This window comes from Trachemys scripta, chromosome 13, assembly GCF_013100865.1.
Source record: "Trachemys scripta elegans isolate TJP31775 chromosome 13, CAS_Tse_1.0, whole genome shotgun sequence".
NCBI lineage: Eukaryota > Metazoa > Chordata > Testudines > Emydidae > Trachemys > Trachemys scripta.
The window spans coordinates 10640563-10666551 of NC_048310.1; the positions used below are offsets into that span (position 1 = coordinate 10640563).

The 25989-nt window shown below is 39.3% G+C and overlaps 1 protein-coding gene across 1 annotated transcript in view; it reads right to left on the reverse strand.

Moving 5' to 3' along the window:
- Positions 1-25989, reverse strand: part of CDH13 (cadherin 13) — a 766947-nt gene that overhangs the window by 290103 nt on the left and 450855 nt on the right. The window lies entirely within an intron of this gene.

Sequence of the window (25989 nt, forward strand, 5' to 3'; positions counted from 1 at the left end):
GGACGGGTCGCTAAGGGTAACTTTCCTTATATGATGGGACCAATGCATACTGCTCTTGGCTGGGATACTGCTTGGTATCTATGTTATGTTCTAACCTTGTACAGCTATAGATGGTTATTTAAGCAGTTAAATAAAGGGCCTACCTGCCTTTAAGCTTACCAAATGTATGCTTCATTTGACTCCTCTGTAATGTCCACATCAAGTTCATATGCCTTAGAAGTGAATAGCAGAAACCCTACTATGACAGGGGCTTGCCCTCTGGCCAGGCCACCAGTTGAGTTTGCCCCCTTATGGGGTAAGAGTCCAACTATTTATATATATATAAAATCCAACTTCCCAACAGAAGAAAGGGTCTTCAGCCCACCTCCAGGGCTCTTGTGGGTGGCACACTCTTGATTCAGGTCTTGTCTCTATCCCCAAGTGTGGGAGGGGAAGAGGGGTTTGCACTCCATTCATGAAAGGGTGGTTTGTAGGAGAGCCAGGGCCTATCCCGTCCACCAAGTCCCAACCCAAGATCATAAAGGAAGCAGCGATAGCAAACACATTTGCATTCTGGGAAACTTCCTACCACTTACTTTCCCAGTCCAAGGCATGGTCAAAAACCTCACAAATGATCCACCAAAGTTAGAGTGAAGGGTTCCCTAGCCATGGGGAAAGGGGCTAGTGCCTCTTCTAGGCCTGGGATAGTGGCTGCTTACAGACCTCTCCCTGCAGCCAGGACTTCTACTGTATCCTTACTCAGGAGCTCCCAGGATCGGTCTCTCCTCCTCTCCTGATTACCCCACTTCTGGGCTGTCTGGCTCTCTTTAAAGCTCCCCTCCTCTAGCTGAAGCAGGTTCTGCAGGTGCAGCATAGCAGAGTTACCTAGGCCCAGAACTGCTTCTTAACCCCTGTCTGGCCCAGGGTAGGGTTTATACAAGCCCACCACACATCTTTTCAACAATCGCTATACTGAATGTGGATTTAGACTCGCACCATATAATGGGCATTAAAAATGTTTTAAACTAATTGCCAATTGTTACACAAATGCCTAATGGCCAGTCTACCTAAAAAAAGCCTAACAGCACATAGAGTTTCATTTTAAAAACACGAAGCTGTTCAGCGTGAAAAAGAAAACTGTGAAAAACGGATTGTAAGGGGCAACATTCTATTCTTGGATGTTCAGGGCAGAATTTGACACTAAATAACTTACTCTCTCCATTGAGTTCTGCATATATAGGGAGAGCTGGAATTCAGAGTCAAGTGAGAGTTGTGTGCATGGAGGGCGCAATTCACCCCTGTGCAGAAGAACAGTATAAGTATCATGCACCACCTGAGACTTATTTAGTGTTATTTTGGGGACCATTTTAAGGTCTCATAGGGGATTTAGATGGTGCGTAGAACTTTTGCTGGTCCTCTGCACAGGGGTGAATTTCTCCCGTATTAAACTGATTTCTATTTGAAAATGTGATTAATACAACTTTAGAATTTTACATGTTTAACTTCTGGGATTAGATCCTGATCTCACTGCAAGCAGTGGCAAACTTCCCATTGACTTAATGAAGTATAGATTTCACTCTGGTATGGATAGAAATTTTACAGCTAAAAGATAAACTGTAACACATCCCAGGTTTAGAACAGAGCTAAAATAAAACAAACCCTTAAATCTGAATGATACCACTATAATAATAATGGATACAAACATCATTTCACTGTTTCTTACAATTTTAAAAATAACAAGCCTTAAAATTCATTCATTGATATATTTAAGGGGAATGATAAACTAACGGTCTTCTTTCATAAATTACTTTATATATTATATAATAAATATTATGGAGATTGCATTTGGCTTCATGTCATTCAGCATTTAACAATATAATTTACATAGTGTAACTATTCAGTCAGGCTTTAGAATTTTAGGACAAAGGACTTTTAAACTTTAAGAGTTTATGACTTTGAACACAAAGGGTATTTATTTATTAACGCAGGTTTTCATAGTCTTGTGTATTTCTTAAGGTGCAATACATTAATAAAGTAAAATAAAATAGAACATGAAATGGTCTTATCAATTTTTTTTTAAAGCTTGGAATATTCTTCTAAAATTATTTAAGAATTCCAAGTGGGTCTATTTTATTATAGCAGTTTATAGTAGTTCCTTCTGTAGTTAAATTGACTATCCAATCCCCTGTATAGATCCTTTTTACTCTCAAAAATGTTGAAAGAATTTTCCTCAGGGATGCAATTTTTCACACTTGTTCTGTGCTCATAAATGTATTTTGTTTTGGAAAAATTCAACCATTTATGAGTTATACTCCTAGAATAACTTGTGAAGAGAATCAACAAAATATTGCTTCCCTGAACGTAATGTCGAAATGCTCTTAGTTGACATTGTAGTGCCTTTGCTAAACATTAAACAAAAAAATCATTTGAGTTCATAAAGTTATGAATGATTAGAAATAAGATTTGGAGACAATATAGTGGAAACACATTTTTTAACTCTGCAAGTCAACAGTTAGGCCTGGTCTATGCTTAAAATTTAAGTTGATATAGCTAAGACGGTCATGCATATGAAAAATGCATATCCCTTGTCCCGTAGCTCTGCCACCCTAACCTCCCATGTAGATGCAGTTAGATGGATAGAAGAATGCTTTAGTCAACCAAGCTACTGGTGCTCAGGAGGTGGTGTTCCTATAGTGACTGAAAAACTTCTGGTATTAGAATGCACATACATGCCTAGCTGTGTGAGCATACAATACACATGCATAACAATTACTTTGACATCAACCAAACTATTCAAATATTTGCAGGATTGGGATCTCTGACTATTTATAGCATGTGACTAGCAGAGCACAGTGGGATAAGGTTTTCTCATCCCGTGAAAATTTTCAACAATTTTAAAATATTTCCTATTCCAAATTGGGACAAAAAGTCAACATCTGGAAAAATGATCATGAACCAAACATGTAAAAAAATTCAGCTTGGCTCAGACAAAACATTTCATTGATATAATTTTGAAACATTAAGTTTGATTTGACCATTTTTTATTCTTAACATTATTTTATTATGATTAACTTGAATTAAACTGAAAGGCATTTGTAACGGAAAACCCAGAATTTTTCATTTCAACAATTTTGAAACTTTTAAAAAACATTTTCAAGTCAAAAATTCGCTGAAACTGACCATTTTCCATGAAAAGTTTCAGTTTTGACAATCTGGCATTTTCTGATGAAAAATTCTCAAACAGCATTAGAAAGTAATATTTTAAGTCACATGTTATTGTTCCTGTTCTTGTATTGCCAGCCACAAACTTTCAAAAATTATTAGTTAGGCCCCCAAAATTATGAAAACCCGGACGTATTTTTTTGGAAAAAAATAATACATTTGAATTTTTTTTGTAAATATCTTCTGATTTTTCAGTCCTCACAGTGCACTGAGGTCACATTTGCAAACCTTCCTCTGCAATCATAAGGGCTAGAAACATTTTTTTTTAATACATGAAAGCTGCGATTTTCACACAATCGTTTGCCTCCAGGAGGTGGAACTTTAAGTAAAACATCAAATATCTTGAGATTTGCAATAAAACATAACAGTTGACAGCACTAATGTTCTCTCACCGGATAACAAACTTCTAAAATGAGAAAATAGCCAATTATTTCTGATGAGTAGCATCTAACAAATAGAGTCTTCTTGTTCAAATATAAATGTGCAGAATAGGTAAAAATCACCCTTGTGCAGAAAGTCAGCACAAGGACTGTGCACCACTTATGTCTCACTTAAGCCCCAGCACATGATGTTCAGTGGTACATAGCCCCTTGTGCTAGTCCTCTGGATGAGGCACACATCCATGAAGAACACCTGTTTCCCAGACATTTATGCCAATCAAAACCAAAGCATCCATACTAATGTTTGTGAATAAAAGGGGGCATGAACATGATCAAACCAAACATCTGTTCAGAATTCAATAAATGATCATGGCATTTGACCAAATAGTCAAACTTCTCTAGGAAGGCTGCAAATTGTTTTATGAAAATGAAATATTAACGAGTTTTATTCTCTATAGTAGCAGTGAGGCCATACATTATGGACTTCTCAAGGGGAACCTGAGAGGTAATCTGAAAGGTAATCTTTAATGAGGGATCAGTAGTGGATTGTTTCCATGTTCCAAAGACCTTATAAAACTTTTCCTTGTCATGCTTCAAATGGATTAATTCATTCTTTTACAGCGTATTATCTTAGTTAATGTCTCCAAGCTGCAAGCTTCTGCTTGACCTTCCTTATAACTCCTCCCCATGCACCTTCCCAAATCTATAATGGCAAGTAATGGTCTAAAAGACTATATATGACACTTCACTGAATAATGCATCTTTTATAAAATGGCCATGCTTCTTGCAGATGAATATGCATATCAAAAGTAACTCTATACTTTCTAAAAGCCATATTAGACTACAAGAGATATGCAGCCATGAATTATGGCTTTTTTCTAACATTCTGTTTTTAAATGATAGTATCTTAACTTCAGCTTACCTCAAGATACAAGTAATAATAATAAAAACTCTGATAAGGAACCACAAAACATATAAGTGGGAATCAGAAGATTCTTCATATCATATAACATGAAATACTCTCTAATTTATGATGAAGTCTGAATTTTCTTGACAGTTTCCTATTTAACTTATACACAGCTATTTCTCTTACTCAGCCATCTCTGTTATTATCCCAAATAGTAAATGCTTAGCAGCAACCTTCAAAATCTCCAGCAACGTAGAGCAATAACTTTTATAGTGTATAATATTATTAAAATCATGACAGAAATCAGAGTACAACTCCAAATGGAAGCTTTATTCGGAAGACCACTTGCATATCTAACTTTTGTTTAAAAAAATGACCGCTATCTACAAATCAACCGTGTAACATAATTTTATCAATGTAAGGCAAGTAAATAAATATACATACTGCATGTGCAATATGAGTATGTATGAACATCCTCACTCTCCTTATGGCAGAGATCTTGGGAGTTGCCGGGGCATTTTGGAGTGTCCAGTAACAGCAGCCATTTCTGCACAAACTCAGATCCAATACAAAATAAAAAGCAAGAACTGGTGGTATGCTAGGTATGCTTAGAAATACTCATGTTAAAAATTAAAGAGAGAATAATTGGCCCATAAATATAATTTATTCTAAAACACAGCTATCAGAGGCACTCATCACAACTGCTGTGTAGAGGAGTTGCATATACAAATATGTAAAATTGTTCATCAGTATGTAGTAGCAATAAAGTTATTGTTGTTGAATCTTGCAAATGGCTTCCTAGTCAGACAGCTCCTAACAGGCCACTGAGAAGGCTAAAGACAGGTTTCAGAGAAGCAGCCGTGTTAGTCTGTATCTGCAAAAAAGAACAGGAGTACTTGTGGCACCTTAGAGACTAACAAATTTATTAGAGCATAAGCTTTCGTGGACTACAGCCCACTTCTTCGGATGCATACAGAGTGGAATTCACTCTGTATGCATCCGAAGAAGTGGGCTGTAGTCCACGAAAGCTTATGCTCTAATAAATTTGTTAGTCTCTAAGGTGCCTCAAGTATTCCTGTTCTTTTTGAGAAGGCTAAAGTTCACAATAATTACAGAACTCGCAGTAAAGCTGAGAATTTCAAAGTAGGTGGATGCTCAGTTTCTACAATCCCTTAGCTTAAAAAAGTTGAACCTGCTAATTATATTACCATATAAGAAATGGATGAAATAAAAACAAGCTAAAAATACATCTTCAGCCTCTTGTGATTTAGTGCATGGCAATATACACAACATTTGCAATGCAGGCAAGTTTACAGTGCTCTGAGGAATAATACTGTGGCCAAAGAGAGCTAATGCGATCCTGGGATGCATAAACACAGGAATCTCAAGGAGTAGAAGAAAGGTTATTCTACTTCTACATTTGGCACTGGTGCAATCATTGCTAGAATATTGTGTTCACTTCTGGAGCCCACAATTCAAGAAGGATGTTGATAAATTGGAGAAGGTTCAGAGAAAAGCCATGAGAATGATTAAAGAATTAGAAGATATGCCTTCTAGTAACAGACTCAAAGAGTTCAATATATTTAGCTTAACAAAGAGGGTGGGAGTTGATTACAGTCTAAGTATCTACATGAGGAACAGATATTTAATAATGGGATCTTCAATCTAGCAGGTATAATACAATTTAATGGCTGGAAGCTGAAACTAGACAAATTCCGACTGAAATAAGGTGTCATTTTTTAACAGTAAGAGTAATTAGCCATTGGAACAATTTACCAATGGTTGAGGTGGATTCTCAATCACTGACCATTTTTAAATCAAGATTAAATATTTTCTAAAATATCTGTTCTAGGAATTATTTTGGGGAAATTCTATGCCTATGTTGTAGAGGATGTCAGATTAGAGGATCACAATGGTTCCTTCTGCCTTGGAATCTATGAATATATGAATGCAAATACTTTAACTGTCAGGCTTCTACACTGGAGTTGGGGCAAAAAGGTTTTCAACCCTACCTTCCATCTATGCCTCCACAAAGGAGCCAAACACTATATCCATTAGTGTTTCTCTATAGCAGGTCAGGAAAAACTGAAAAAACAAAAGCAAAAATGTTTTTAATGGGAAAACAAAAACAAAACAATCCAACAAAAACAGAATTTATCCCTTTTGTCAGAAAGTCATTTCAATTGACAAAACATTTCAATAGAAAACTTTTGACCAAGAGTCATACATGTTTTAAAGATACCTCTAGCTTTGTACTGAGATGCAAGTGTATCCCCTAAAGAAAGTCTTGTAGGCATTTAGCTTCTGCATTAGTTCAAAGGACTAATGAAATAAGGAAGATTGTATTAATTCTACTGGGCATGGTTCATAAAGGAATCTATAGATTGAACCCTCCTGTCTGGTTTGCAAACAGTGGAAGTGAGCAGGGGTGTCATAGCACCAGTAAAGTCTAGGTAAGCAGCATATTGGTGGTAAAGAAACCATCATGCAAATTATGCATCTACATAGAACCTAAGCCACTGAACTGAGCATTGAAAAGATGCCACTATTCACTGCCCACAATTGATGACATCTTGCCAGAACTCTCCAAAGCCAGAATCTTTATGGTTTGTGAGGTGAAAAATGGATTTTGGCACATAAGCCTGGATAAAGAATCCAGCATGCTGACAAAGTTTGCAACACTATTTGGTCATTACGGAAGGCTATGCATGCCGATTGGCATAAGCCAAGAACCAGAGGTGTTCCAGAGAAGACTCATCAAAGCACTGGAAGGACTGCCTGGGGTGAAAATAACGGACGATGATATCCGCATTTTAGGTGAAGAGAGCAATGAAACAGAAGCTGAATGAGACCATGAAAGAAAACTATACGTTTTCTACAGAAATACAGAGATGAGAATATAAAACTCAACCCCCCCAAAAATGTGACTCAAACAGCTTGAAGTGACATACATTGGACATCTGTCCACAGCAGAGGGCCTGAAAGCAGATTCCCAACAAGATCAAGCTCTCGTGGATGTGACAGAGGCACAGTGCTTCACAGTAACAATACATTTTCTATTCCAGTTCTGTCCACACTTGGCTGAAGTAGCATAACCCGTATGTTAGCTCACAAGGCAGAATGTTGGGTGGGATTGGGCAGGTCCTCAACAGCAAGCATTTGACATGCTGAAAGAAATTATAATGGATACTCCTGTCCTGAAGTACTATGAGCCAGGAGAGCCACTGATATTCCAGTGTGATGCACTGGAGAGAGGAATAGGTGCAGCTATTTTCTGTTTGGCAAGAGCAGCTGGTCACTTATATTAGCAGAGCCCTGTCAGAGACCGACTGTGGCTGTGGTATTTGAAGAGAAGTAATTGCATCAGTACGCCGATGGCTACTCATTAATAGTGTAATCAGATTACGAACCTCTAGAGACAAGAATGGCAAAGCCCCTTTCTTATTTCTCCAAAGAGATTTCAGTGCTTGTTGATGTGCCTACAGCATTACCAGGTAGAGATCAGATATTGTCCAGGGTGGTTACTAGTGTTAGCTGACACCCTGAGCAGGGCATATATACCCAGCAGGAGTGAGCTGGGGGAATCAACACTGAATCCATTAACATGCTGTGCTATCTCCCAGCTTCAACAGTGTAGAGGATGGAAATCAAAGAGACTACGGAAAAGGATGTCCAATCACAGGCAGCCAAGAGAGCAATAGTCGCAGGTTGGCCGGAAGACAAAAGCTAAGTACCCATAGAAGCAGAACCATATTTTCAAATTAAAGATGAGCTGAGCATGCAGGATGGAATCATATTTTGAGAAGAGAGGGCTACTGTCCCTGCCTCATTGCATGAGGATGTCATGCAGCAAAACACATACCCCTGGGCATTGACAGCTGTCTTAGATGGGCTCAATAGTGTGTTTACTGACTGGGAATAGATACACAATTCCACTTCTTGATAAAAGGGTGTGACACCTGCCGGTCATGTGATAACTGCCAGCAGAAAAATACTGTTACCACAGTGGGTCTCAAACTTTTTTTTTACTGGCGACCCCTTTCACACAGCAAGCCTCTGAGTGTGATCCCCCTAATAAATTAAACACACTTTTTAATATATTTAACATCATTATAAATGCTGGAGGCAAGCAGGGTTTGGGGTGGAGGTTGACAGCTCGCGATCCCCCATGTAATAACCTTGCAACCCCCTCAGGGGTCCTGACCTCCTGTTTGAGAACCTCTGTGTTACCACATGAACTCCCCACCCAACCATGGGAAAAGGTGTACTTAACTACAGTAGAATACTAGTCACATTTTTGGGAGGCTGATGCCCTGCCTGATACAAAAAGCATACCAGTGATTGGCACACTGCAGGCCCACTTTGTGAAATATGGTGTTCTGGACCATCTGTTCACTGACAACAGACCCCAATTTGCCTCAGAAGAATGCAAGGAACTTGCATACAAATGGGAGTTTGACCACCACACTACCTTGCCAGCATACCCTCAGAGATATGGCAAAGTGGAATCAGCTTTGAAAACAGTTAAGAGACTGTTGCACAAACCTCCTTCTTCTGGTTCAGACTACTTGTTAGCATTTCTGGAACACACGTATACCCTAAAACAGGGGTGCCAAAACAGTCCAACACAGGCATAGATGGGAAGAAGGACCAAAACCCTGCTACCAGTGAGGAGACTTACCAGCCCTGGAGACAGGCACACGTGTGAGGGTACAGCCATTAGAGAGTCACCAGAGGAGTGGACTAAAGGATTCATTAGGGTTGCAGTGGTACTCAGGTCATATAAGGTGACTACTTAAGAGGAACAAGTGATCTGAAGGAACAGGCACTTACAAGCCAGCAGACGCAATCACAGAATGGAAAGACAGCAAATCATCCAGAGGCCAACCAATAGGCAGGGAGGAGTCTCCACAGACAGTTTGCTAGACTCTGAGACAGGTGACAGGGAAACAGAGATAGGTCACTCCGAGTGTGGTCACTTGCTGAGAAGATGAGACTATCATCAGTTGACTCTATGGTAAAGACAAGTTTCTCACTTGGCTATGTGCTAGCAACCTATGGCCAAAGGGACACCAGGTGGGGCGGGGGAGTCTAGCCATAAATTATTTGTTCAAATGTTTAAAGGTTTGTAAAATAGGGAAGGTTATCATGATCAGTGGAACTGCAGTCAGAAGACCCATGTTTCCTGGAGGGACTGTCACTGAAGGGAACACAAGTGGAACAGGGAATGTGACATAGTAGGCTAGAAGCATCTCAGCCACATGGACAGAGCAGCCCACAGGATTTAATAAAGTTCCACTTGTTCAACTTAACCTGCATTCATCTTCACTCTTTGCACATGAAACACTCAACACCAGGAAAACAACTTTTCAAAAAGCGTTAGATACTTTGCTTCCATTCACTAATAAAAAGAAGAAGAGAGAAGATTTGTACAAGCTGTCAAGAAAGAAGAGACTCTAAGGCAGAGGTTCTCAAACTTAATTGCACTGTGATCCCCTTCTGACAACCAAAATTACTATACGACCCTGGGAGGGCTGGGAGGGCGGGTGGGAGCGGCAAAGCCCGAGCCTGCCCGAGCGCTGCCACCCCGGGTGGCGGGGCCAAAGCTGAAGCCCAAGAGCTTCTTCCCTGGGTTGGGGGCATATAATCTTAGCCCTGGAAAGCGGGACTCGGGCTTCAACATCAGGCCCAGGCATTGGGGCTTGGGGCCTGGACCCCAGCAAGTCTAACACCAGCTTTGATGACCCCATTAAAATGGGGTCACGACCCACTTTGGGGTCCTGACCCACAGTTTAAGAAATCTGCTCTAAGGGTATCTGCTGGCATTCACACTTCTGCAGCCAAGATCATATCGGACAGCCTTGGTCACTATCTTGTGGCATCCCAGGACTCATTAGAAAGGTTTGAGGGAGAGTATGCCTGGGCACAGACTTGGGGGAAAACTAAACAAATCCCTGTCAGCAAAGTTCTGCGAGAGATTTTATCTAGTGCCGGGCATCACTCTTCAGTATCAAACCATTAAAACAGTCGGCAGCAGTGCATGCTACTGGCTCATTGATGACCCACTTTCGTGCAGCCTATTTTGTTTAGAAAAAGTTCAGAAAATCTTGAATATTAAGCCTCTTTTCAAGCTATAATGATCATGGAGATTAGCTCTGATCAGCAGTTTTAGGCCATATGTAAATTCTGTGTCCCAAGGCATAGTAGCTGACTATAAAACTTTTTTCTTTCTTTCTCTCTCTTGCCTTTTTTTTTTTTTTTTTGGTTAGCTGTGATAAGGAGACTGCCTCATAGAACCTCATTACTATTGGTCCATATCATCTACTTAGCATTCAACAGGTCAGAATTCTTAGAGCATGTCAAGGACTAGCCTTCAGCTATGGTTTACTAGCTTTGAAAGAGCATATTATTTAAGCATTAAAAAAAAATCTAATTCTGGTTCCCTTAATTAATCCTTTTTTATGTGTTCCAGCTCTTTGGCTTCTGCAGCCTGAGCTAACTTAATAGCATTTAAATAGACTGTCCCCCTGTCCTTCCCCCACACTTGCTGATAAAAAAATCCAAAATGAGAACTTGAGACAGCAGGGGCTTGGAGGGGATGCCATCCCCCCCTTTTTTTTCTCATTCCCACTGCCAAGGAAATAATATTTAAGGCCCTCAAGACTGGCCTCAGCTACCTCAGATTCACCACTCATAACTCTCTGAAAATAGCAATGTTCTTCTGTGGCAATACAGCTGCTACTTCTCAGAGTGAGCCTGAGTGAAGTCATTCTCTGTTGAGGGTGCTGTAATGTGGAACCTCCTACTGGATGAGGTGACACAGGTCTTTTTCAGAGCATACTGATTGACTCACCATTTTGGAAAAGCTTTCCCATAAAACCGAAGACAGGAAAATTCAGTAATTAATACCACAGTAAACGTAAGAACAGCAATACTGGGTCAGACTAAAGGTGCATCTAGCCCAGGATCCTGTCTTCTGACAGTGGCCAATGCCAGGTGCCCCAGAGGGAATGAACAGAACAGGTAATTATCAAGTGATCCACCCTGTCACCCATTCCCAAACAAAAGCTCCTAACCTACTATGGGCATTTCTGCCTGAATCTTGGCACCTGTATATAGTGCTCAGATACTATGCTGAAGGGTGCTCCAGAAGTATAGTGGATAATTCCTAGTATCACTGTTTCGGGAAAGGGCACCAAAATGAAACATTTTCCCTAATGACTGTATTGACAAGTTAATAGCCAAAATGTAAGCAGAGAAATCAATTCTTAAATGTTGTGAATAAAAGGAAAAGTCGCAAACTTAATTCTAAAAGACTTCCTCACAAGAACAAACTGGAAGGAGATAGAGTTCTATTTAATAATGATGAAGTCTGAGGTTGACCATCTCTGCCTTCACTTATTGGATGCAGCTGTGGCAATGAGAAAATAAGAGCTGAAGGGTGGATAAACTACATTATCTTAGCTACCAAGGACAAGACTTTAAAAATATAAAACGGGGGTGGAAAAGTGCTGATTCCTTGAAGATTTCTCTCTCGCTCTCTCTTTTTTTTTTTTTTTTTGGCGTGCTAAGAGCATATGGTCAAATTCACAACCTATGTAAACTGGTGTAGCTTCCATGAAGTCAACAGAGCTGTGCCAGTTTACAGTAGCTGAGAATCGCTGAATAAGACTCAAACTATATAATATATATAATATGGCTGTGGTCACCTTTTATCATATCAAGGTTACAGATTTGTTAAAAAAAAAAAAAAAAAAAAAAAAAACCCCCCCCCCCCCCCCCAGAAACCAAGATATATTTCAACTTGAAAGCAAAAAGGCAAAACTTTTTAAATTAAGAAAGCAAGAAGTTTGCAAAAAAATGTTTGCAAGCATGTCCAAATAGTAATTTATACAATTTCATGACCCATTACACTTTCTGCAAGAAATGCTGAGGGGCCAGTATTGCTTTTGCTGTCAGTAGCTGTGGTCCCACTGTGTCTCACACTTGGTAATTGAATGCTCATGGAAGACAGCTTTTCCCATCCCCCAAATCAACCCCCCTCATCACCAAGCAGATCTTACTATAATCCCAAATGGCGTCAGACCTGTAGGGTATGTCTACACTGCCGCTGGGAGGTGTGATTCCCAACATGGGTAGAAAGACACACACTAGCGCTGCTCAAGCAAGCGCACTAAAATAGCAGCATGGATATGGTGGCATGGGTGTCAACTCAGGCTAGCCACAAGTCCAAGCTCACCTGACTCCCTAGGTCTAACCTTGGGTAGCTAGCTTGTGTTGCCACCCATTCAGTAACATCCACACTGCCATTTTTAGCACACTGGTTTGAGCACAGCTAGGGCAAGCACGGCTACCTGTGCTGGAAACCACACCTCCCAGCTGCATTGCAGACATACCCATAAACTCGTTGAAGTCCACTAATGACTTTGCTTTGCCAATCGAACATGGAAGGTGCTCATGTAGAAGAGTGACGGGCAGCAATACAAACCCCTAAAACAGAGAGAGATTCTTGTTCATTCACACAAGTGGTCCAGCACAGTACTTAAGGCGCAAACTTCCCCATGACACCCCACTAATGTGCTTCAGCACTATAGCTAGTCAGGACTTTTTTACTACATATTTTTTCCATTTAAAAATGCAGATTTAGCTGAATCAAAACTTTTTGTGGGAAAGGGTCAGTTTCAAATATGTCTACTTGAAAAGTTTTTGCTTAAGTTTTGAAGTTGTCAAACCATCCCGTTTTGATATTTCTGAACATTTTGATTTTCAGTTCTCTGGTTTGGAATGATTTTTTCTGTAGAAATTTAAGCTAATTATTGTACATTTTTTTAAAGCCAAAATATTTCAAATAACCTTTCACAAACTTTTTATATGGTTAAAAAATCTCTTAAAACACACACACACACACACACACACACACACACATACAGTATGAACATTTTTAAAATGTAAACTTTTCCACCTAATTCGGGACAGGAACATTTTCTAAAACCTTGAAAATTTTAGCGGGACAGTAAAACCATTTCCCACTCCGCTCAATTCAGTAATGTCCAGGAGACACAGTTATCTACAGAAGCTTGGTTTCTAAATGCTTATGTTTAGTTTGCCAACAAGAGCTCTGTTGTGGCTTTCAGATGTGGACATCTGCCTTATAGGAATTGGACAGGGTCCATCAAACTAATTTCATACAATGTACTGAGAAGTCATCAGATGGTAACACTTTTGTTCTTTTGCCAGTTTGAGATCAACAGGTCAACTAGATGGTGGTTTTTAATATGGCAATGACCATGCTGGTTTTTAGCTAAAAATTAGACTTTCAAAAGCCAGCCATTTAATTTGCTTTGTGCAAAAATGTCCTTAATGCTGAAGAAACTCTAGTGATCTAAATGTCCAATCCGGCTGGATACTGAATACTGAAATCAGGTGCTCAGTACCAGAGTTTCTAAGTATAATTAGATATAAAATAATTTAATAGGAAGTCTTTTTCTCCCTTAAGGAAATGAACTGCTCTCTGTCAAGGGAGGAAACCAAAAGCGAGCACGTTCACACAGCTCAGTTTCTCTTTTAAGGCTTATGCCAGCTTCAGTCCAATAAAAAAGTCCAATCCTGCCAATCCTGCAAACAATTACTACTGATCGTGGTGTTTACTACCTAACCTGAATAATCTGTAGGATTATGGGCCTGATCTTACAAATGCTAACAACCACAGTGATTACGGTTATAAGTAATCCCATAAACTACCAAACAATGCTGGACAGCAAGGACCCAATCTAATGTCCGGTGAAGCCAATGATTTTTATGGACGATGGATTTGGGAATAAGCATTTCCAGGATCAGGCACAAGTGCAATTTAGTCTTTGATTTGATACTTTACAGTATTGTACAGTGTTTTAATTGAAATACATGTCACTTCTGTGATTATATTTTAATAGCCTGCGCCGCATTTCAACAATGTTTGAGGAGGGGGAAAGTGATGTGGGAGCTTAGAGAGAGAGCTCATTATGGGAGATTTGGGGGAATAAATCAATACTTTTATTCATCAAGCTCCCCAGCAAAGATGCTGTGGGCACTGCACAATTAACATTTGATTGAAGGAAAAGTATCATTAATTAAAGCTTTATGCAATACAGTATGAAAGGAAAGTACCATAGTAAGGTAATTTCATAAGGAAAGCTCTGAACAGAAAACAGTCAAAGTCACGGAAACTTTGTGGACCCCGTTTATGACACCCTGGCACCACAATATTCACCACTGTCATGTAATTAGGATAGGTTTTGTACAAAGTATGCCTTGTGAGGTATCATTCTAAGAGTCTTGATCCAAAAGACATTAATATCTCATTGGATTGTATGTGCGATCGTCATATGTGAAGTTATTAAAATTTGACTATGTATGTGTTACTGAAACATTATGTGAGGTTGAAAACACCCACAAGCAGCCTTTCAGGTACAACAGTAAAAAGCCCAAACAATGTTAATGTCTCACTGAGGAAATGCACAAATGCACAAGGATAACCCCAGGAACTGTGTACAATAGAAACCTCTCAGAGATAGCAACTACACAATGGGAACTGTTTGACCCAGGTCACAGCAAAAGAGCTTTCCAGCAAGTGGGAAGAAGATATAAAAGGGGGAACATGATATCATGATATTACCTCTCTCTTCCTACAACTCACCTGGAAACACCTGAGGGGCAAAGACAGAACTGTGGGAAGTGATGGTCCCAGGCTAAAAGGATTTTTAGCCTGTGTATGAAAACCCGGGAAAGCCAAGGCAACTTGTGCCTTAAGAATCCGCCAGCCTGTTTATCACTCAGCGTGAGAATTTGCTAATTCATATCCATCCTATCTAGTGTGTTAAGCTCAGTTTGCGGTTTTGTTAATTTACTAAGGTAATCAGCTTTGATCTGTTTGTTATCACTTATAATCACTTAAAATTGATCTTTTGTAGTTAATAAACTTGTTTTTGTTTTGTCTAAAACTGTGTGTGGAAATTATAACTTGGGATAGAAAGTTGTTGCATCTCTCTCTCCACATTGAGGGAGGGGGAAATTTTATGAGCTTACGCTATACAGTTCCCTGTGCAGTGCAAGACAGTATAATTTTGGGTTTACACTCCAGAGGCGGATGCGTACCTTAGCAGCAGGGAGGTGCCTTAGCTGTATAGTCTAACCATGCAAGGACTGGTCAGAAAACCTGTTTGCATGTTACAACAGCTGGGTGTGTCCCAGGGCTGGCTCTGGCTTTTTTGCTGCCCCAGGCAAAAAAGCCTCTGGCTGCCGTGTCCCCCCTTCTCCCCCCCGCGCAGTGGGGGAGGGCGGCCGGAGCCCCGGGGGAGGACGGTGAGCCCCGGCTGGGGCTCCACTCTCCCTGGCCGCCAGAGCGCCGGGGGGAGGGCGGAGTGCCCTGGCCGGGGCTCCGCTCTCCCCGGCGGCCGGAGCCGGAGTGCTACACCGCGCCGCCCCCCTCCAGGTGCCGCCCCAAGCACAAGCTTGGTGGGCTGGTGCCTGGAGCCGGCCCTGTGTATCCCTACCTGTGTGTGTATGCTGATTGTAAAAGCAAGCTTCGAGAGTTTAGCAACTTGTCACAGCAGCACAGTGTGAGAGGGAGTCCAGGCTGGTGGGTCAGGCGAGCTCAGTGGTACCTTAGTTCCAAGTGGCACCCCAGGTGGAACCCAGCACACCATACATGTTGTACAAATGGGTTTGAGGCAACTGAAGCTTTCTCCAAGACCTTCTCCGTGCTAGGCCTCATCTTCAGTCTCAAAGATTACCCCTCCCTCCAACATAGATCCACTGCTACATGGAACTTCCTGGCTAGAACTCTCCTGCATGAATTTCACCAATAATTCAGCATAACTTTGTTTAATTGTACTCTACTCAGGTGGAAAAAGGACACCTGACAAGAATGCACTCCAGGATATCTGCTCTCCTGTTTATCACTAACCCTTTTAATCTGAATGTTTCAGATGCCTCCCAAACATTTTGGATACATGGATGGATGGAAAGATATAGTTAGATAGACAAATTAAATAATACAGTAATAACATTTAAAGGATTACTTCCTCAACATTAATAGATGTTTAAAGTAAGAGAGCACAAGTGCCTTTGCTTTAATGAAAGCTAATGGAATGCTTGTTCAACAGACTTTTATAACCTACCATTATGGAATCCAGACTATAAAACTATACAGATATATTGAGCTCTGGCAACTGTTTTGAAGCCCAAGGTTTTTGTGTGGCATGATAAGATGATAGATTACTGCTTGAAGCAGCAAATCAATATATCTTTGAGTAAAGTTGAAAAATATGTAATCAAGAACGTTAGACAAACTGAATTCACCTTTTACCCCTCTCAGCAAAAATCAACCCCCAGTCTGAGGTCAAGTATAATCTGGTCTTCTAAAACCTAAAGTAGTGAAGCCAAGAAATACTGTTTGACTGTGTACTTGATAACATTATCCCCTAGAGTGCTCTCAAAGATTATCCACAATGTATGTTCAATGAAGGAGCAATCATATGACCGTATGGACAAAGTCTGTATTGTATATCAAATCATGTAATTAAATAGAACAATTCTGTTTTAAATACCTTTGATGATCCCATGCATTAGTACAATGCTGCAATGTTTGAGCTGCAAATACTGCAGGAGAATATTTACTTATTTAAAAAACAATTTCCACTGAATTACATTAAAAAAATAAATTAAATGTTCTATTGATCTTAGGTTAGAAAAGGCAGTATTTATAAAAATCTAAATTTGGGGCCATGTCCCCTTTAAGAGTCCCATTAAGAAGCACATTCCTAGTCATAGTGGGAATCTCAAGGGGATCTTCAGGGCTAATGTAACAAAATCACCACAACACCTGGCTGTTATGGCTGGTAGAACAAAGATGGTGCTTTCCATTTTCACTTTCCATTTTCAAAGTGTTTTACAAACACAGTGAGTAGGGCTGAGCAAAAATGTCCTGTTTACTTTTTTTTTTATTCAAAATGGAATTCTGGGATTCCCCCCACACACACACACAAAGTTTCTGCTTTCTGCAGAAAAAAAAACCTGACCTTATCAAAAACTGAAAGGCAAAATCTTTCTAGCTTTTCCTTTATTGAAAATTTTTAATGAAAACTCTTTTTTCATTTTTGTTGAAATTATCTATGAGGGAAGAAAAAAATAATATTTACCAACCAGCTTTAATAACAAGCCAGATCCTCAACTGGTGTCATATTTGCTCCACTGTAGGCAATGGAGGTTTTCCAATTTACATCAAATGAGCATTTGGCCCAAAGAATCTGACTTGGGGTGTCCCATGCATTGACCCGGCTATGGCAATGTCTGTGAGAACTGAAGTGCTTAGCACCACACGGATCATAAGCAATCAGACCTCAAAACACCCATCTGAAGTGGGTAAACAAGTGTTATCATTCCTGTTTGCATACATGAGACACTCACGCTCAGAAGCTAAATGTCTTTGCCATAAAGAAAACCCTTGTCTAAGAAAGAACTTAAGGGTTCCTGTCTACTAGTCTTGTGTTCAAGCCCACTTCTCTATAAATGACACAGACTTTTCATCTGTGATTTAATCTGAAAATCCCTTGAGAAGCAGACACCCCCGATGTAAAGCTCTAATGTCATGAATTAGTAAGATAAATTATTTTATTGCAGGTGTTCTGAAATCCCCAGAATGATATGCTACAGCTTGATTTAAGTAACTATTTGTGTATGGAGAACTGGATAGTCCATATATAAATTTATTTGTCTCTTGTTTGGTAAACAGTCATTGAAATTAATCCATATAGAAACATTTGAAATTTGCATATGTTATCATAATTGCATGAGAAAAAAGGGTTGTTAGTTATGATTGTGCAATTGAATACTGATCCACCGATAAACTGTTTCAAAATCTAATGAGTGGCTGATGCTTTGAACAATACTACAATAATTCTGGGTCAAATTATCAGCGGATGTAAATAGGCATAGATCCACTGAAATAAAGATTTACATCAGCTGAGAATCTGAGCCTTTATACATTCTCTGACTGGCTCTTATACATAAATGAGACTCGTAACGCTTTGTCTCATTATACTGACTTTGATATATACATCAAGGCTAGTAAATGTTAGACCTAAATAGACTAATATTGTCAATTCTAAACTCCCTTTAAAAGAGAGCTGCCAACCCATTAGGGAAATCCATGAGAATCAGAAATCATTAGCACTATAAAGACAACGCTGTGAAAAAAGTACATTTGTTATTATGATTTCATGTACAATAAGGAGCCTGTTAAACAGAGTCATAGGCTGCTTCTGACCTAACTTACACTAATATAAAATCAAGAATAAATCCACTAAAGTCAATAGAGACTATAGGTGTAAATGAAATCAGAATCAAGCTAAATATCCCTGGTGGAGCTGGTTGGAGAAACTGTGATGGAACCCTAAAGTATGGACTGTATAATTCTATTGAAAGTGAAATGCGTTGCAAAATCGGGTTGCTTCTTGCCAGAATTTTGTTTGCGAAGAAAATTGGAAAAAAAAAAAAGTTTCAGTGTCACAATTCGCTGTTCCTTTGGTTTTGGAACGAAGCTTTTCATTTTTTGTTTTGACATGATTTTTCATAGAGAAATTTTTAAATGTATTATCTGATCATACAATACAAAATACAACAATAAAATAAAAATAAAATGTTTTGACAGAGTCTAAATGATTTTTTGTTCCTTCCTGGAGAATTTCCACATTTGGGGAGTTTGTTCCCATTCAGAATAAAGCCAAAATTTGAAATCATGCATACCTTTGTGAAACAGAACTACTGTCCTCTGTACAGCCCCAGTGCTTAGTAAGAAAGAATTTGCTCAGAAAACTATACATAAGATAGGCTTTAAATGTTTTATTTGAGGCATCTGTTGATCTTTAATAATATATAAATTTGATGTCCAACAAAATAGTCTTTGCTCCTAACACAGACGTAGCTGGAACAGATATATTATTTATAATATCACTACATTTGCCCTTATTTATCACTTTCCATTAAATATGTTATTGGAAGCCTACATTAAGTGGTAACATGAACAAATTGCTACGCAGGAGTACAAAAGAATGTAGGGACAAAATCAGAAAGTTTAAAGCACAAAATGAGTTACTCCTAACAAGGCATTAAGAAGAGCTTCTTTAAATACATGACGAGCAAGAAAGGCAAAGGAAAGTATAGGTCCTCTACTTAATGGAGAAGGAGAGCTAATAACTGATGACATCAAGAAGGCTGAGATGTTTAATGACTATTTTGCTTCATTCTTCACTAAAAGGGTTAATGGTGACCAATGAAAGTTTAATCAAAACTGGCACATTTCCATGAACAATTTCAGTTTTTCCAAAATGGCATTTTCTGACTAAAACACACTTAATCAAAAAACTCAGAAGCAGCTTTAATCACACCCTTATTTTACAGATGGGGAAATTGAGTCAGAGAAATGAAAGTGAGATCTCAAGGTGACACAGGTGAGTGAAAACCTAGATCTCCTGACTGTTAAGTTAAAACAAAAGGCTTTTCCTTCTGCTACAAGACATTTTAAACATAGTGTAACTTGGAACTAATTAACAACTTGTAAGACTTCCTTTGGATATCAATCACAAAAGTGATCAGTGATAGAATATGTCATTGCTGTAAAGCTAATACATTGTACTAGATAACTATCAGTGTTTTATGTTGCCATAAAGCAGAGTCATTGCATTAGGTAAGGTCCCTCTCTAGTCTTTCAAGTGCATCTTTAAAATGTACTTCTTACCAGCAGCTTTCAACAATTATTCACCAAAAACGGATAAAATCAAAAATTGCATCACTTTGAGATTCCACCGTCACGCCGTCTGTCCCATGTCTTCTGAACTCTACGTCTGTGCTTGATTCAGAGCCTGATCCTGCATTCTTTGCATATCCAGTACATACACGGACTTCAGTGTAAATGGGAGCTGTGCAAGGAATATAAGCTTAAGCCTTTCGTTTGTTTTGCAATATTCTCGAGGGAAGGAAGACATCGTCGTCGTGTTATGCAGCGTAAAGCTCAACTAGTGGTGCTCCCTTGGTAAGAAAGGACTTGATTTTCAAAAACACATACAAACAAGAGCATGCATATTTTATTTTCCATCTGTCTTTGATGGATAATTGTTGAAAGCCACCAGACAGAAGTGTGTTTGCACCTAGTTTGCAAACATAGGAGCCACAATTGTGTTCAGAAATTGAATATTTTCATACACAAATGGACATTCACGACACCTAAATTGCACGTGCAAATGAATACATTGCATGGACAAAATAAGCAATCCTTTTTGCACATGCATTTTCTCCCAAATCTGTTCCAATAGTTTTACAATACTGTAAACATTAAGGGATGAATACGACTACAAATGAACTAACCTAAACAAACTTGAGAAATCTACTTTTCCTTTTTTGGCTCATTTGTTTACTTTTTGCATATTACTAATTTCACCTTGTCAGCTACTTTCTTTTGCAGTCAGTTTCACTCTCCTGTTCTATGCCTAAATTCTGGACTGTTACCTGGATTCACTGTTCTGTAGGGGCTCATGTACACCAACCCCCTGTCTCATGAACATTTCAAAAAAGTCTTGGGGAAAAGAAAGGAGGGTGGGGGAACCCCCAACCCCATTTAAAAAATAATAAGACATTCATAATTTTGGATCCTAAAAGTAGCTGACACTTTCTCTTTAAAACATTAGAAAATTCAGAGTAACCAGCACAGGAATAAATAATCCCGTCATTCTCAAACGATCCATTTTGGATTCAGGTAGACATGTTCTCTGATAATAAAGGTTGCGTGGATCTCTCTGTTGATTGATACTAGCACCCCATGCTAGGGCAAACTAATCCCACCTGCACTGGCAATTTATAGGCCTTTCTCAACCGAGCATTTTGAGTACTGACTGCACCATAGTATTACTGTCACAGGAAATGATGTTCGATTGTTATAATACTTGGCAACACAATAGTAGGATTTACACCCATTTGAAGGAGAGGACAGCACAGGGGCTAGACCCACACCTAATGTATCAAAGCTCAATCTCTGAATCAGATCATAAATTTATGGCACATGATTGCAAGCTGTTTGGATTTATCACCCTCCGTATGCACAGTAAAGGACTCAAAAGAAATATAGTTGGGTGGAAGCTGACAGTCGACTGACTTACAGTACAACTCACCAAGCAGCCTGCAGGGCTGGCATCCTGCAAACAGGAGATGGAAAGGTGAAATATAAAACCTGTAATTTACATCTATAGAAAGAGGAAAAGAGTGAGATCTGGTACAGCCAGTAGCATATCAAAAAAGGAACGAGATACCATCCTATTCTGGAATATGTCATGCATGTAAATACGTTTCTTCAGGTTCATTTTCGTTGACACTGTCTAAACTATGCTGAAGCACCTTTCAATTAACTGATTATATGGATGAATGATATCCCTTGTGTTCAAGTCATTTGAATCTTTTAAGCACACCCTGCCTCTCAGAGGGCATACAGACAGATGCATAAACAGATACATAAAATCCCTGCTAGCTGAGCTAATGCATAAATAAAATTCCCTGTGCAAAGAATTAGATACAGAATTATACAAACAAACTTGAGCCCCTGATCTTCAATACCCAGAAGGGAGTCCACTACTTCCTTAAAAAGTCTTTTGTTCTTGAATTAAGAAATATGCTTATTTCTAATTAATAAACCAATGGTATAATGTAAATATATGCCAAGCAACTAAACATTGTTGCTTTGATAGTTCTATGCCTGGAAGTATATTACAGTGAAATTATTTTTCTACATGAAATGCAACAGCATAAAAAACGTCATGTGTTCTGTATCCTGGACAATTAACATTGTTCAAGTCAGGTGCCTATTACTGTTGGTATATTATTGTGTGGGGTAGAGTTGCAGGAGATGACAGGCCATTGTAATCTTAGGTGCAGTGCACAAACAAACCATTTATTCACCAAAAAAGTTAAACAACAAAGGGCATTTTGCAATTTCTTCGGTTCTTACATGCAGCTGACCTCTGCTCCTGAGGCAATCTGGAACTTTTCTCAATCTAACCTATTTCTGTGGAGAGCCAAGCATAACTGAACCCTGGAGTGAACCGCAGACTACTGCTTCCAGTCTTTTACATAGCAATTCTTTTAGCTGCAAATTTGAGATTATTTAAATTTCCTCAAGATGGACTGGGCTCAACACAGTGGCTTGGCTGGGCATTTGTTAGGGACAGGATCCTCTAACAGGTCTTGCCCAACTCTAACATCCAGATTAGAAAACAGGAATGGTCTCCATATCTATACAGCTATCACATCCACCTAGTTGCTGTTACACCACCCTATATTATTTATATGCACAAATACTTATTTTGACTTCATTGAAGATTTGGAATAAAGGGCGATGTTATTATATGACTGCTTCTAGGGACCCAGGACACAGACCAGGACCACAGACCATTGTTCTAGGCACTGTACAAACGCATCAAAAGACAGTCCCTGCCTTGAGGAATTTATCATCAAAGTAACATAAATAGATAGATGTTACTAGGCACTACTGCAATACAAGTTAATTATTATTATTATGAATAGTAATAATAAAATAATTAGTGTTTGAAGATTAATGACTTCATGGCCTGTAGAAAGATACCACAAAAGAGACACAGTGAGCCTAATTATGAGTGCACAAGAGCCATCCTTAAGGCTTAATTACATTCAAAACAAAACTGACAGACAGAACTGCTCCCTGAATGCAGACTGTGTTCCAAAAAGGACAGATAATGGAGCACGTGCTGAGCGCCCGCAGGAGCCTGGCTCGGAGAGAATATATGAACAGACACAATGAGGTCGCCAAGTGTCTGCATTGGAGCCTCTGTGGCAAGTATGGATTTAAATGCACCATGCGGGATTATGACCAGCAGATTAAAAGCGCTCTAGAGAATGAAGAGGCTAAGGTTATATGGGATCTGGCAATTGTCACAGACCAAATGGTGCAGGTCAACAGGCCTGATGTCGTTTTTGTAAGAAAGATGACAAATAAGACAATGTTAATTGATACTGCCATACCAGTAGACAGAAATATATATAAAAAAGAAACAAGAGGAGAAGATGGCGAAGTCTGACGAACTCTGCCACAAAGTGGAACAATCAAGGAAAACTAGATCAGAGACGAACCCAGTGCTTGTTGGAGCACTTGAAGTGATCCTTAAGGGTCTGAATAAGCAACTCAAGAACACACTAGGAGTTCAAGACATCATGAGCAATGACCTCCAGGAGACTCTTAGGCACTGTGAGAATTTTCAGCAAAGTCAAAGGAGAACAAGTACATTTGAGCATCTAAAATGCAGGAATTCTGCAGAGGGTTTAACAAAAGTCCCGACTACCCAAACCTACAGAGTCAGTTTGTGATCGGGATTTATTGGTGCCTCATAGATATTTTAGACAGCAGCATTCCCCTTTTTTTATGCTTAGAGACCTGGTATGTTGTAAAGGCTGTTTGTTTAAAAAAGGCATGATGTAATAATAATAATAAATATATACAATCTCTAATATCTCCTGAGAGATAGAGTCCTCCAACTATTGAAACAGTCCTCTGTGATTATTCTATTGGCTTCTGGTTGGCGCCTGTATTTGAAAACCAAAATATCAGCATTACAAATGTTTGGGGCGTGGACAGCTCTTATATTTGTCTGAGCAGATATTGACTGGCATCTGTTAAGATACCTTAGACATCTAAAACTGGTAAAGCCCCATATAAGAGAGATTCTACTGTAGGTTGCACTTTTTCAGAAATATTGTTAGTCCTAGGTGAAAACAAGCTGTCTGGTCCTGATAGCCTCTCCGCTTTCCAAAATTTGTGCCCTCTTAAGAAGCTCTGGGACAGACAGATATATTATACAAGGCAAAATTGTGTTCTTTACAATCCTCATCTGGCAAAAAGAACAAATAAAATACAATTGTTGGGGCTTGATGATTCTTTCACTTACACCAGTATAAACCCAGGAGCAGCTCCACTGAAGTCATTAGCGTTAAATTAATGTGAAACAGGAAAAGTGAGAAGAGAATCACACTTTTCGCTTCTGGGTGTTGGCAGAACATGACCTTTTAAATTGGGACCAACATATGTAGATGGACAGAATCAATTATTCTATTTACAACATGGTTAAAATCTTACAAATGCAATTTATTTCCAAGAGCAATATTTTATTTTTCACTATCTCACTATATTTAGCAACAATCCTTCATCATACAATATATTCCTACAGTGGAATACCAAGGTGCAAACTTCTACATTACTTATGAAAATTAAATCTACCTTTTTGGAATCTTCCTTTGGAAATCCATTGGAAATACTCCTATCATTTTCGTGAACCCCTACAAGTATTCATTGTGATTCACCGTATCGCAAGTCACATCAAAGGAATTCATAACGATTTGATTTGCATTATAAAGTGTTAAACACAGAAAATTGCTTTTGATGTTGTCTTCAACTTGTTCTTTAATTGTTTTAATGTAAGACAATCATTAGTATCAGCAATACTTGCATTGTGTAATTTCCTTAAAATGACAGTTTAAGACGTACCAACAATGTTTCTTATTGCTTCATTTATATTTTCTTCAGTTCTTGATTCATCTGTTTCTTATTTTGTTCTCCCATTATGATCAAGAACTATCTATTGTGAAGGTGTTGACTTACTGCTGGTGCCTCCCGTGGCAGAGTATGGCATAGCAGCTCTCTCCTTGCTGAGTGTCTACTGACAATGGCTGCTCTGCCTCTGGTAACCTGCCTCTTTCTGCGATTTGACCCTCCACCCAGGTTACTTCAAAGTCTGTCTCATTCTGGGGTAGTTCATGAACAGAAAGCAAAGGGAATTAACACAAATAAATGGAGTTAAGAAGAAACAGAGGGGAATAATTCAGGGTGTGTCAGAATCTGGCCCTCACTTCTCTCAGGGAGGGGCCTTCAGGCAGTGGTTGACCGGGAAGCTCCTGCCTTCAGTCAGCTCTTTCCTCAGGAGCTGAGGGCTGAAGGTCTGTTCTCTCCCCTGATCTGCCAACAAGAGTGCTGTTCTGCTTCCTTTTAAGCTCCTTCTGCAGCCTGTTCATGCCTTGCAGGTGTGGCAGGGCAGAGTTGCCTGAGCCCAGACCTGAGCTCATTGACCCTTTGTTGTCCCGTGTGGGGTTTAGTAAACCCCATCACACGCTATTCAAAATGGTTTTAAAATTACTGACACCAATGTACTTTGTTGTAGGCAATATTCTGTTCAGTGAAATGTTTTCACAGAGTAAATTTGCCTCTCACCAAAAATGACTGAATTTTTCCATAAATGTGTATCACAAAAAAATTGCAGATTTCCCGGTCTCATTTGGAGTGAAGTTATCCCCAAAGCAGAGAACCAGTATAAGGAGTATGTGCCACTTCATTCTCACTTGAGTCCTATTTTGTGGATTTAAGAGTTGCACAGTCCTGTGCTTGGTGTGAATATC